We start from the raw sequence: 12703 nt of genomic DNA, 5'->3' as shown, positions 1-12703 counted from the left end.
ATATTGTCAATGTAGTTTTTGCAATGCAGAGAACAGCTCTCAGACCTCTACTGTTTGCCTCCATTTCATTTAAGTATACGATGCCAGTAATCGACCTAAGTTGAGGCAGTTAACAACCCAGTTTTGTTGCCCCAAGAAGTTCACCAAGGTCCTATGTTTATTCAGCACAAAGCTGATCATTTTCTGCAGGATCAGCTCTAGATAATAGGAACAAGGGAGAAAACCCTTATGGAATATACGAGCCCACCACCCTCGTGTGTCCAAGACATGTGTACTACATTTCTAGCAACGTTAAGTAAGTACACTCAGTCAACATGAATAGGTTAAAATCTGTCAAGACAAAGACTCTTAGATTGTTTCAGAAACGATTTAGCTGCATATCTGTTATAAGATTGACTTAAAAAGTAAGTCATACGAAGGTTTAAAATAAAGGGATGGGCAAAGGTATACTAGAATGATAAAAAATACAGCAGAATGGTAAGATTATCACACAAGGTAAAACTAACAACAAAAGGATCTAAACGGGACTATATGATAATTATAAATAACAAAAGATACAAACACACAAAACCCATCATAATCATAAAGCTTTTTACACTAACATAGCAAAAATGTATATTTTTGTATATTTGTATATAACGTATATTAATTTTATGCAATGACACTATTAGAAAGCTTATGAGAATTTAATAGATTTCAGAATTAGTGGTAGATTTTAAAATTACTCTTCCAGTGTTAAACAGATTAAGTAGTTTAAAAAGAAATAAGACCATAAATGTTTTGAATATATAATAAACTTAATTGTAGACATATAAAATTTTGGTCTTTACAGTTTTTCCAAATCTCCAAATGAATATTTGCAAAAGTTGATCACGTACTAAGCCACAAAGAGAATCTAAATAAAATGCAAAAATTAGTACTATTCCAGGATATATTATTTGATTATAATATAATAAACTGGCAATTGCCTATTAGAAGATAACAAAGACGGTCTAGTGACTTAAAAATTGAAGCAAAACTATTTTTATCATACCTCTTGAGTAAATAAGGAAATCAAATCTAAAATCCAGACTACTCAGAAATTATAAAAGTGAAATAGCACTCATCGGAATCTGTAGGTATTGCTACATCCAAAGCCATACTCACGAAAAATTCACAGCTTTAAATTATCTTGTGATCAAACAAGAAAAATGGAAAATTAGCACACTTAACTCAAAAAGTTATAAAAAATGACCAAAATAAAGTTAGAAAAATAAACCAATAAAGAATTAGACAACAAAAACATTTAAGATTGATAAAACCATACAGACAGGTTTTTTTAAATGTCAAAAGAGACAAACTTCTGGTAAATGTGGCCAGGAAAACACTTCAGAAGACGTATATATACAATGTTAAGGATGAGAAATCCAGATTCCAAACCCACTAAATTGGCAAAAGTTGTAGACCAAATACATCACAAATATACATGTAAATATCTTATCTACAATACTGGCAATCTAATCTAGAAGTCAAAGGAATAACGTGTCATGATTCAAGCAACTTTCCTTTCAGGAATTTGAGGACAGTTCAAAATTAAGAAATATATTAGTTGTGTCTTAATTCATAGGTGCCTCTGCTAGGCAACATCCCAGACTCCCCCCACTGATCCCTGCCTTCTGGTGTTCACTTGGTGTCCCCTCCCCTTGAATGACTTGCTTCTAACAACCCTTTAGCAGCATTGAGGGGGATGTCATTTATTTGACTAAATTATAAGATTCTGACTTCCCCCTTAGTAGTAGACTCACTCCCTTGCTGGCTTTGATAAAGCAAGTTGCCATGTTGGGGAGGCCCACGTGGCAAGGAACTCTGGCCAAGAGCCAGCTAGGAATTGTTCAACAGTCACAGTTCAACAGTCCCCAAATGACCCAATTCCTGCCAACAGCCATGTAAGTGAGCTTGGAAGCAAATCTTTCCCTCAGTTAAGGCTTCACATGAGACCCTAGCCCTGACCAACGCCTTGAATGTGTAATAGACCCTTAATAGAGGACTCAGCTAAGCCATGCCTAGATTTCCTGATTCACAGAAACTGTGAGACAGTAAATGTATCTTGTGTTAAGTGGCTAACTTGGTGGTAATTTGTTACGCTGCAGTAGATAACTAATACTGATGCCTAATGATCTTTGGGCAAAATTGACTAGCCATCTTTGCGAGGGAGACCTCTATTCAGTGGACCTCATCTGTCCATAAAGGAATTTCTAATAGCATTGTGTCTGTCCTCTCTCTGTATTTTCCTCCCATGGGGATGTCTGGTGAATGTTGAAGAAAAGACAGATCTCTTGCCTCTGCCCCTTCAGATCTTTCTGTTTTAGATGGGCTTACTTGCCAGAGAGGTTCCTTTCTGCAATGCTTTCCTCCATGTGGTATTATATTTACCAGGGCAGCTGTGCTTCTGTGGAGGAGGCTTACCATCACCCACATTTGCCTGGGTGAATTTATTTCTAGGTGAACAATTAGGGAGCCACCTGAGTCCACATATCTATGCCACATTCTCTGATTAATCTTGCCAGTTAAGCTGGTGTTTTAATCTGCATCAGTCTGATTCTTGTGTTCAGAACTGGTTCTAGACTCAAGGTGGAGAACAGGTGGAGTGATATCCGTTGGTGCTCTAAAACCCTGGGGCACCTGGGTGGCTCAGTCGGTTAAACGTTCAACTTCAGCTCAGGTCATGATCTTACAGTTTGTGGATTTGAGCCTCGCGTCGGGCTCTGTGCTGACAGCTCAGAGCCTGGAGCCTGCTTCTGCCTCTCTCTCTGCCCCTCCCCTGCTCTCTCAAAAATAAATAAACATTAAAAAATTAAAGAAAAAACAGTTAATGCTAATAAATTCTTACTATACTAGAAATAGAAAGAAGCTTTTTTGATATGCCAATGAGTATATAGCAGAAACCAATAGTAACCATTGTATTAAATAGTGAATTAATAAAGAAATTCTATAAATGAAACAAGGCAGGAATGTGCACCCCCATTACTGTAGCATCTAACCTTGTTATGGAGACTATAGTCAAAGAAATATGGGAGAAAATGGAATACATATAATAAGTTGGAAAGGAAGACATAAACATGATTATTTTCCAATGACATATTTTCATTCAGAAAAAATCCAAGAAGATCAGCTGAAAAAAAAAAAAGGAAACGTGTAACTATGGTCAGTAAAATGTAGAGAAAAAATAAGTACAAAACTCAGTTGCTTTTCTTCACGCATCAATCATCTGTTAAAAAAATTAATGGGAAACAGATCCATTCACAATAGCAATAAAACCATAAAATACTCACAATATACTTAAAAAGGAATGTGAAGGGGTGCCTGGGTGGCTTAGCCTATTAAGTGTCTGACCCTTGATTTCAGTTCAGGTCACTATCTTGTGGTTCGTGAGTTCAAGCCCCACATCAGGCTCTGTGCTGTGAGTTCTGAGCCTGCATGAGATTCTCTCTCCCTCTCTCTCTGCCCCTCCCCCAGTCTCACTCTTATAAATAAATAAATAAATAAATAAATAAATAAATAAATAAATAAATTTTTTAAAATGTGAAAAATCTTTTTGAAGAAATCTATAAAACATCTCTCATGGAAATAACACAAAGAAATAAATGGAGAGAGAAGCAGCAGTGGTCAATAACTTAGGCTACTCTGGTAGGACTGTGTTTACCATGTATCTTATTGGCTAAATGGAAAATCAAATAATAGCACTACAGGGTTCTATAGAAAGTGCTCAGAAAATACCATCAATGCGGCATCCAAGTTCCAGATTAAGTAAGTTTCTGAATTATTCAGCACTATTCAATACTTTTCATAGTTTTGGGATTTAGATCAGGTATATATCATACCTAACCAAGTCTTCAGTGATCTTCCCTCAGCCCTAAATGGCAGGGCAGACTCATCATCACTGAGATCCCAGCACAAAGCAGAAATCATCTACTCTATGTATTTTCTTTTGCTGGAGAATGGCTGTGTAGAATTACAGATGCAGTCAAAAGGAATTAACCAGATTCAGCAAACAGCATTTTCTCTCACAGCTGAAGAGTGGTTTGCTCTGGAATCAGAGAGCTTACAAAGCACCTGTCCATTGAGCCATAGCACCCATATGAATCAGCAACGGCTTGGGACAGCCTTGAACTGTCTGTAGGGCCTGTACCAGTTATGATTCCAGACTCTAGAAAGATGCCAGAAGTATATTATTCCTCATTTGGTAGGTCTTTGGGTTCCCAGACCATAATCTCTATTTACCAGATTTTCTATTTTTGGTGACAAATGTTTTGTTCACGTCAACGGTGAGTGTGCCAAGATCTAAACTCCAAGCAGTCGAAACCCATGATGTGTGAAGGTTCTGTGGAAACCAAACATATAATAAATTAGGGGTTCCAAACACATTCCTCTGGAGTCATCACGACTCTGTTCTTTCTCTCACTCTCCAGTGAAATCTTTTGTAGGCTCTAAAACATATTCAGAGTTCCACCATTTCATCACTACTAACATCCCAGCCTAAGCTGCCATTATTTCTTGCCTGGCTTAAACTGCAGGCGTCTCTAGCTGATCTCTCTCTTTCTACCAAAGCCCTGTTCCTTTTAAATAAAAGTCAGAACATGCTGCTTCTTCGCTTTAAACCCTCCAATGGTCTCTCCCTTTGCTTAGAACAAAAGCCCAAACCCCTACAACGGTCCATAAGTAGAGTGACTGTACAACTTGTCCTACAAACAGGGACAGTTTGAGAGTAAAAAGGAGAGTTACTATGAATCATCCCCCAAAATGGACATAAACAAGACTGTCTTAGGCAGGTAAGATGTATGGTCACCCTACCTATAAAGCCACTCCCTACTACCTGTCAGCCCTCATCACACAGTAGCATCATCCTTACTCTCTCTCTTCTGCTCAAACAGGCCTCCTTGCTGTTCTTTGAACATGCTAAGCATGCTCCCACCTTAGGGGCCTTTGCCCTTGCTCTTTCCTCTAATTAGAATATTCTTCCCTTAAATAAGTGCATGTCTTATCCTTTGTCTTCTGGGACTCTGCTCAAATATCCCCTTATTAGTGAGACCCTCCTTGACCATCCTGTAGATGACAGCAATCTCATTTCCACATTCTACTTACCCTGCTGAATTTCTCTTCTGTTTTATTTATCACCATCTATCATGTTAGATATTTATCTTCTATTGTTTATGGTCTGTTTTCTCCCACAAGAATGTAAGCTCTGTGAGAATGGGGACTTTGTTTTGCTCATGATTGTGTCCCCAGCTCAGAACAATGAGTCGCATGTAATAAATACCTACTGAAGGCAGGAATGAGTGCTTGAAGTGAAAAGACCTGAAGAAATCATGACACTCCTGTGGAATGGCATAAAATATTTATGTTTAATCCCATCATATCAAGTAGGAACAGCTTATCAGCAGAAAGTATAGCCATATGATCTTTTAACACCAAATTATAAACACATATGTCCATAAGCAACATCATCAACAAAAACAACACCCATAAAACTGTCGAACTAAGTAAGATGGACTGTTTCAAGGGGTTCATGTTCATGTTTGCTTGCCTCTTGTTGTTTGGTTTTGTTCTACTTTTACTCTGGCAAGGGCCCAGGGTCTCATAAAAGAAATGTTGGAGGAAAATGTATCATTTTGGACATTCTCTCCACTAGCTTGACTGAAGACAGCTGTTGCTAGATTTCAGTCACAGAACACCCTGGAACGTTCTGTTGACTTGGAGCTTAAGAACTGGTGTAATAAATCCCAACCATTTCAGTGTAAATAGTTCTTTGAGATCTTCTCCTTCATTACACAGACAAGGAAATTGGGATCCAGAGTGGTTATGACTTGCCTGAGAAAGTGGAACTCCAATCAGGCTATACCAATATGCTCTTTTACAGTAGTATCTGAGAATGTCCACATCACCACACTCTGGCTTATGTTGAGATTTGTATAAATATTAGCCTAAAAAAGGCAAGTTGGCATCTCATTTGAATAATTTTGTTATGATGTTAATTAATTTATTTACTAAAGAGGTTGAACTTTTTTCCCATACGTGTTTACTATTTGTGTTTTTTCTTTTGTGAATTTCTAGTAATCTTTTGTGTCAATTTAGCTATTGTGTTAGTTTTTTTTTTTATTCCCAAATTATCAGAGCCCTTCTATGTATAAGAGCTCTTATTATGTTGCTGGTGATCATTTGCCTTGAACTTTTGTTTCTGAATACTTTTTGATACATAGAAGAGGAATACATAATTTTTTGCCTTTGATTTTATATTTATAAATCTTTCCATATCTATGTGTGTGTGTAGTGAGAAGTTTTCCATGTGTGTATGTGTATTTTTGGTGCTCTTATTGTCATTAAGTGAGGCAAAAGTCATATGGGCAATAGTTTATTACACACAAACTGTGTCACTCAGTCAAGGAGTAGATCACACTGGCTTTCCTTGTGTGTGTGAAATGAGTGCTGTGGACCAGTAGGTGTCCCACCATGGTAGCCCTTGTCTTTCGTGCCGGGAGGTAGCCAATCCCAGAAATAGGAGTGATGGGGCTCATCCCTGCATGTTTTCTTATCTCTTTTATCATTTCCCCTTATCTTTCCATTATCCTATGCCAATTTCCTCTCCTTTTAAAATTTTCGAATAAGTTTGTAGGAATTGGGATTGATTTGTCTTGAAAAAAGGCAGCTGTATACAATACAGTAAGTTTCCCAAAGGTGGGGCTGTATTTTACTTATTTTCGAATCCCCAAAACCTAAAATACAATATGTAAACTCTACACTGTTGAATAAAGTGACATCATTTTGAACTTGAAGCAAATAAGGAATATCTTTGAGGCTACTGATAAGTATACACATAACATAAGTATACTTGAACAAATTTTAATCAAAGTTGAGGGTTCTGAGTCAGACATAAAACAAAAGTAGAAAATAAAGAGTAGAGTCAGATACAAAAGGAAATTTTGGAAACTTTTCCTAAAACAAATTGAAGAAAATGGCGCTTTTGGAGTGCTTCTGCTTTTCTTACTGGTCTTTAGATGGGATGAAGACCAACTCATCCTGTAGGCTTTTTCCAGATGTCTAATACGATAAAATTTTGTAGGAAAAGACTGAATGAGGCAAGATGTATTACAAGTTGATTGTTTAGTCTTTGCAATGTCCTTTTTTCTGTTTGAACATGAGGCTTCCATTTGTGGGCCTGGCCCTACAGCTTTCCTTCTCCTGGTAATGACCTTAGCCATGGGCTGCAAATCCATTTTTGCTGGTGACTCTGCTTTCCTTTGTGCCCAGGTCTGACGACTGGTATTTGCCCTGTTTTCTCTTTCTCTGTATCACTCTTTTGTAAAACCTGGGGTTCTGTAGTCTCTTTAGAAGCTAGACCCTGTATTGTTCTTCACATGAGTCCTGAACTTCACCCTCTTCTCCACTCAAGGGTTGGTTCTATGCTTCCTGCTGCATTGCTTATCTAATAGCTGCCTGCTGGGAATCAGGAATCCCCCATGACTGAGGAAAGGATAACCATACCTCGTGTCAGTCATAGCCAGTCCCAACACTAAACACGCTGTTTGCCTGTATTGGGCCTCGTCCTGGTTTATCAGGTTTTCTCTACCACATCAGGCCATTTCCCCAACTCCTTCCCCAGGGGTCAGGTCCAGGAAGGTTGTGGCTCCTTCCAAACTTCCTCATGTGGCCATGGCTAACTGGACTTTGCTTAAACGTGTTCCAAGATGCAGCTGTGGCAAATAACCTAAAGAAACATTATATCAACAAATTAAAATCAAAATGCTAATAGAGAGGATTCTTAGTCTACAATGAGCGAGATGGTCTGGCTTTGGCCCACCTATATGTCCTTGACTTCTTGCTCAAAATCTATTCTTACTTCATTGCAGTTCTTCTAAAGAACAGCTCAGCACAGTGAAAGGGTAAGCAATTTAGAATGTGTAAAGGATGACAATTAAAAAAATTTTTTTAAAACATTTATTTATTTTTGAGAAGAGAGACAGAGCACAAGCGGGGGAGGAGAGAGAAAGAGGGAGACACCAAATCCAAAACAGGCTCCAGGCTCTGAGCCATCAGCACAGAGCCTGACGCGGGGCTCGAAATCACCGACCGCGAGATCATGACCTGAGCCGAAGTCAGATGCTTAACTGACTGAGCCACCCAGGCCGCCCCCTTTTTTGTTTTTTGATGAGGCCAGGGGAGATGCATCACAGCTGAGGAATCTCAGAGCAAGGTTTATCTCCTCCTAAGCTGGATGAAGCCGGCCCTATTCATTGGGTGTCTGCAATTGTTCAAGCCTCTGCCGTACTTGTGAGCAACAAACTCTAGCTATTAGAAGCAGAAGAGGAACTTATAGGTAGAATATGGGGTGGCTAACAGAATTAATAGGGAGGGTCTGGCAAGCACCAAGGGAAGTGGATGGTCGCCCAGGCTAGACCACCACACATCGGGTACAGGCGGGGTAGGGAGCTGCTGTCACAACTACGGTTGTATGAGTGCCACTGGACCATGAATGCTGCCAGTGGTGCCCCCAGGATGGGTTATAAATTATCCTAGGAATCACTGCTCTAGACTCAAAATCTTAGGCAAAGGTGAACCATGGCTGCAGTTTCATTGTAAGCCCATATCCTGGCTGCTTTCCATGTAGGCTCACACGAATGTAGAACTCGAGGTAGGTGTTCAGATGCTGGGCAGTCAAAATATGGCAAATGCTTATTTCTCTTCTAGAAACCTGCTTGAGAATACACATAATTGACCAGCTTTCATGAAGAGGGACAGTGAGAGAGGCTTACTTTTCCAAGGCAGGGAGCCAAGCTGCAGTCTTGATCCCTGAGGGTCAAATGAGACAGATTCTTTCACTCCTGCTCACAGGGGAGCTGGGAAATAGAAAATCTATGAGCAAGAGGTAGAGGCCTTATAGGTTCTAATCCCAACTCTGCCATTTCATTGCTTGGTTAGATAAGTTTATTAACTTCTCTGGGCCTCAATATTGTCACCTGTAAAATGGGGAGAGTTAAATGAGGCAATACATTTGAAGTCCCTAGTATGGAGTCTGGTGCGTACTAGGTGCTCAATTAATGGCCACTGTCATTATTATTGTCATTTTAATGTTTATTCCTTCAGTCCATTTCTCTGAACCATGCGGTCATATCAACCTCTTCTCTCCCCACACAGGGCCCATCGGCCCTGCAGCCTCCAGGTAGAGTGTCATGCTCAGGTCCAAATGCTCTCAGTGGCTTAAAATGTTGGCTCCTTTATGGAGAAGAGGGGTAAGTTCAAGGGACAGAATGTTACTGACTGGAGAAGTTGAAATATAGCTTCTCTACTAGAACTTTGGGATAATTTGAAGATTGTCATCAGAAAATCTGCCAGTTATTGGATGGAGGAATAAACACATTTTTCTCTTTCCCTTTCCTCTGAAACTCACCCAAACATGGAAAAATAGTCACAAAAACTCCAACTTAAAAAAAAAAAAAGAAAGAAACCCACAGTCCCAAACCCACTTAGGCCAAGTTGAAGTCATATGTGGTATTATTAGTAATATTTCTGATTATTAATTAATATTAATATTATTAGTATTATAAAATATTCATAGGAGTAAGAGGACAGATCAAGAGGACAGGTCAAGATCACTTGACTTAATGTAGGTAGCAAGTGGCCGAGAAAGAATTCAGACCTAGGTCGTCTAGTTCCACGCCTAAGATCTCAGTCCATGCTGTGATGCCTCTCTGATACGCCTTTCTTTGAACTTGAGCATTCCCAAATTGAGTCAGAACCTTGAAAGGTAGATCCCGTGATTATTTAATTAGATCGCCAGGCTATGGAAAAGGCAGGACACATGGCTATAGAGAACAGTTGTTGCTATCCCTGATGGGAAGGAGGTAGAGGGGAAGGAATAGCCATGCTGATGACCCATCCTTTGTCCGAGGCCAGGCCTCATAGCCCAGGGACGGTGCCAGTGTCTGGGCCAGAGCGGCAGGGCAACCTTACCGGATTCACGATGCAGAAGGCCTTTGGCCAAGGGCACTTTCTGGTGAACCAGACAGTTTTCCTGACTCTAGAACCCTGAAGAGAGATCTACCATGGAGAAAAGGAGGCAACAGACAGGGTGGGGGTGTTTGAGATGTCCAGCCAGAGCTGTAGCTATGGGATGACCATCCCATCTCATTTCACCTTAATTTTTTTTTTTTTTTTTTTTTTTTTAAAGAAAGTGCTGACATGGAAGACAAGGTCATGGTCTTTAACATGTTTGAAGGCATTTGACAGCCGTCTAATTCCAGATTCTACATAAATCAGCTGATCTCAGGAGCTTTTCATTGCATGAGAAAAATTATCATTTGGTGCAGGAAAGATGCAAAGTGGGAGAACATTCATGAAATGTATTGGGATCATCCTTCGCCAGGTAGTCCAAACTGCACGTTCTCAATTTCAGGCTCTCAAAAACTTACTCTTAAGTCCCACACGTGGCTCGATCTGCACAAGGAAGTTGCTTCTCTCTTTACATGGGTGAGAAAGGCAATGAAACAGAGTTGGAGGGGGTAATTCAGGGGAGCCTCGTGTGTGTATATGCTTGGTACGGGATGAGCTTGAGTGCGAGAAGTGATACCTCACATCAAGACAGACTTCCCAAGGGGCGCCTGGGTGGCGCAGTCGGTTAAGCGTCCGACTTCAGCCAGGTCATGATCTCGCGGTCTGTGAGTTGGAGCCCCGCGTCAGGCTCTGGGCTGATGGCTCGGAGCCTGGAGCCTGTTTCCGATTCTGTGTCTCCCTCTCTCTCTGCCCCTCCCCCGTTCATGCTCTGTCTCTCTCTGTCCCAAAAATAAATAAAAAACGTTGAAAAAAAAATTAAAAAAAAAAAAAAAAAAAAAAAAAAAAAAAAAAAAAAAGACAGACTTCCCAAAAGTTGTGAAGACATAATCCCCAGTTCTCTGGCCACCTTGACCACTTCCAGGGTGGCTTCTGGGGGAATTAGGGCACCTGAGTTTGCTGGCTTTCTTCTGCTTTTAGAAATACGACACCAGCCGCTCAATTAGCTTGAGGAAACAAGGAATACGTTAACTTCATTGTTCTGAGAGGGTTCCTATGGGATGTGTTCCTTGGCCAAAGCCACATCACAGGAGGAAAGCTGTTGAGTTTTTCCTCAGGGGAGAGGATGATGTGGGTGTGTATAGTACCAGAGGCTGCCAGGTGTCGGTAAAGGCTCTTAAGAGTGTTGTTGATGTTTATTTAATTAGAAACTAGCCCACAAATGACTGAACGGCAGGAAGTTGAAATGGAAAGAACTGGAATCTGCCTCCTACTCACACTGACAGGCTCAGCATCTGCCCTCTCTTGAACGGTTGACCCCATGAGATCGGGGTCTGTGACTGGGTCAGTGGCATTATACCCCAGCGCCTCTCAGAAATTATTACAGTTTTAATTGTGTTTCTCTCAAATTTATATGTTGAAGTCCTGACCCCTGTGAATGTGGCCTTATTTGGAAATTGGGTCCTTGCAGATGTGATTGGTTACAATGAGGTCATTAAGGGCAAGAGTGCGCCCCTAATCCAGTATGATTGGCGTCCTTATAAAAAGGGGAAATTTGGACACAGATCCACAAACAGAGAATATCCACGTGAAGATTGGAGTTATGCTGTCACAAGCCAAGGAATTACCAGTAACTAGGAGAGAGGCCTGGAATAGATCCTTCCCCAGTGCCTTCAGAGGGAGCATGGCCCTGCTTTGATCTTGGACTTGCGGACTTCAAAACTAAGGGACCATAAATTTCTGTTGTTTAAACCACACAGTTTGTGGTACTTTGTTATGGCAGGCCCAACAAACCAGTACTCTCTGCCTGGCACAGAGAGTGATGGCCGTTTGTTTAAATGAAAGTACCAAGTATTGTTTGGCCCCTTACGAGCTGTGAGATCTTGATGAATGACTTCTATCCACACTATGAGATGGAAGAAATGTCTTACTTATTGTATTTCTTTAAATCACATGTATTCTGCTCCCCATCCCACTAGGTTGATAGTCACTTTGATGGCCTGATGCTTCCCCTCTACCTTACGTCCTGGGGAGCTGTGCAGGTCCTTGAGGTCCCATACCATCCAGAACCTTTGGAGAAGCCTTTTGTTCTTTGAGCACATGGAGAACAGAGCCTGAACCAAGCCGGGCTTCTCACTGAGGCTCGTATCCTCGGCGTCCCCAAGAACACCTCAGAAACGCGTTCCTGTGAGGTCTTCTTATCCCCAGCCCGCATGATGTAGCAGAGTTCAAGTGATTCTCACAGATTTTTTTAAAATAATTTTTCAAGTTTATTTATTTGAGAGAGACAGAGACAGTTCGAGTGGGGGAGCGGCAGACAGAGAGGGAGAGACAGAGAGAAGATTCTTACAACTTTTGAGACCAGGTATTCACCTCTTCTGACCCCCTGCCACCAAATGCTCTTCCCTTTTCAAGCTTCAAGAATAAAATCTCTCCCTTGTTCTTACAGCTTCTCTCTTTTCTCTCCAAGGCCCTCGCCTCCTCACCTTCCCCTACCCTGAGACATCTCAAGTAGCTTAGGTTTTCTAAAATCAAAACCAGCAAGCTACGCTTTACCTTGGCAACGCGAACCCTTCTGAGACAAGCAAATGCAACAGCTGGGCTCCCATCTTCACTAGGAAAGGCAAAATCCAGTATGAATGAAACTCAGATTAATATGTGTGGTAGATTGTGTTACTGTTTC

At 40.8% G+C, this 12703-nt stretch overlaps 1 long non-coding RNA gene across 1 annotated transcript; it reads left to right on the top strand.

Moving 5' to 3' along the window:
* Nucleotides 1–10207: 10207 nt before the first annotated feature.
* Nucleotides 10208–12466, top strand: LOC132693186 (uncharacterized). The gene is made up of 2 exons (XR_009616637.1): nt 10208–10396; nt 12000–12466. It is a non-coding gene; the product is annotated as an uncharacterized LOC132693186 (long non-coding RNA).
* Nucleotides 12467–12703: the final 237 nt, after the last annotated feature.

The sequence above is a fragment of the Panthera onca genome, chromosome B1 (assembly GCF_046562875.1).
Source record: "Panthera onca isolate mPanOnc1 chromosome B1, mPanOnc1 haplotype 2, whole genome shotgun sequence".
Classification (NCBI taxonomy): domain Eukaryota; kingdom Metazoa; phylum Chordata; class Mammalia; order Carnivora; family Felidae; genus Panthera; species Panthera onca.
This window is presented reverse-complemented; position numbering and strand designations above follow the sequence as displayed.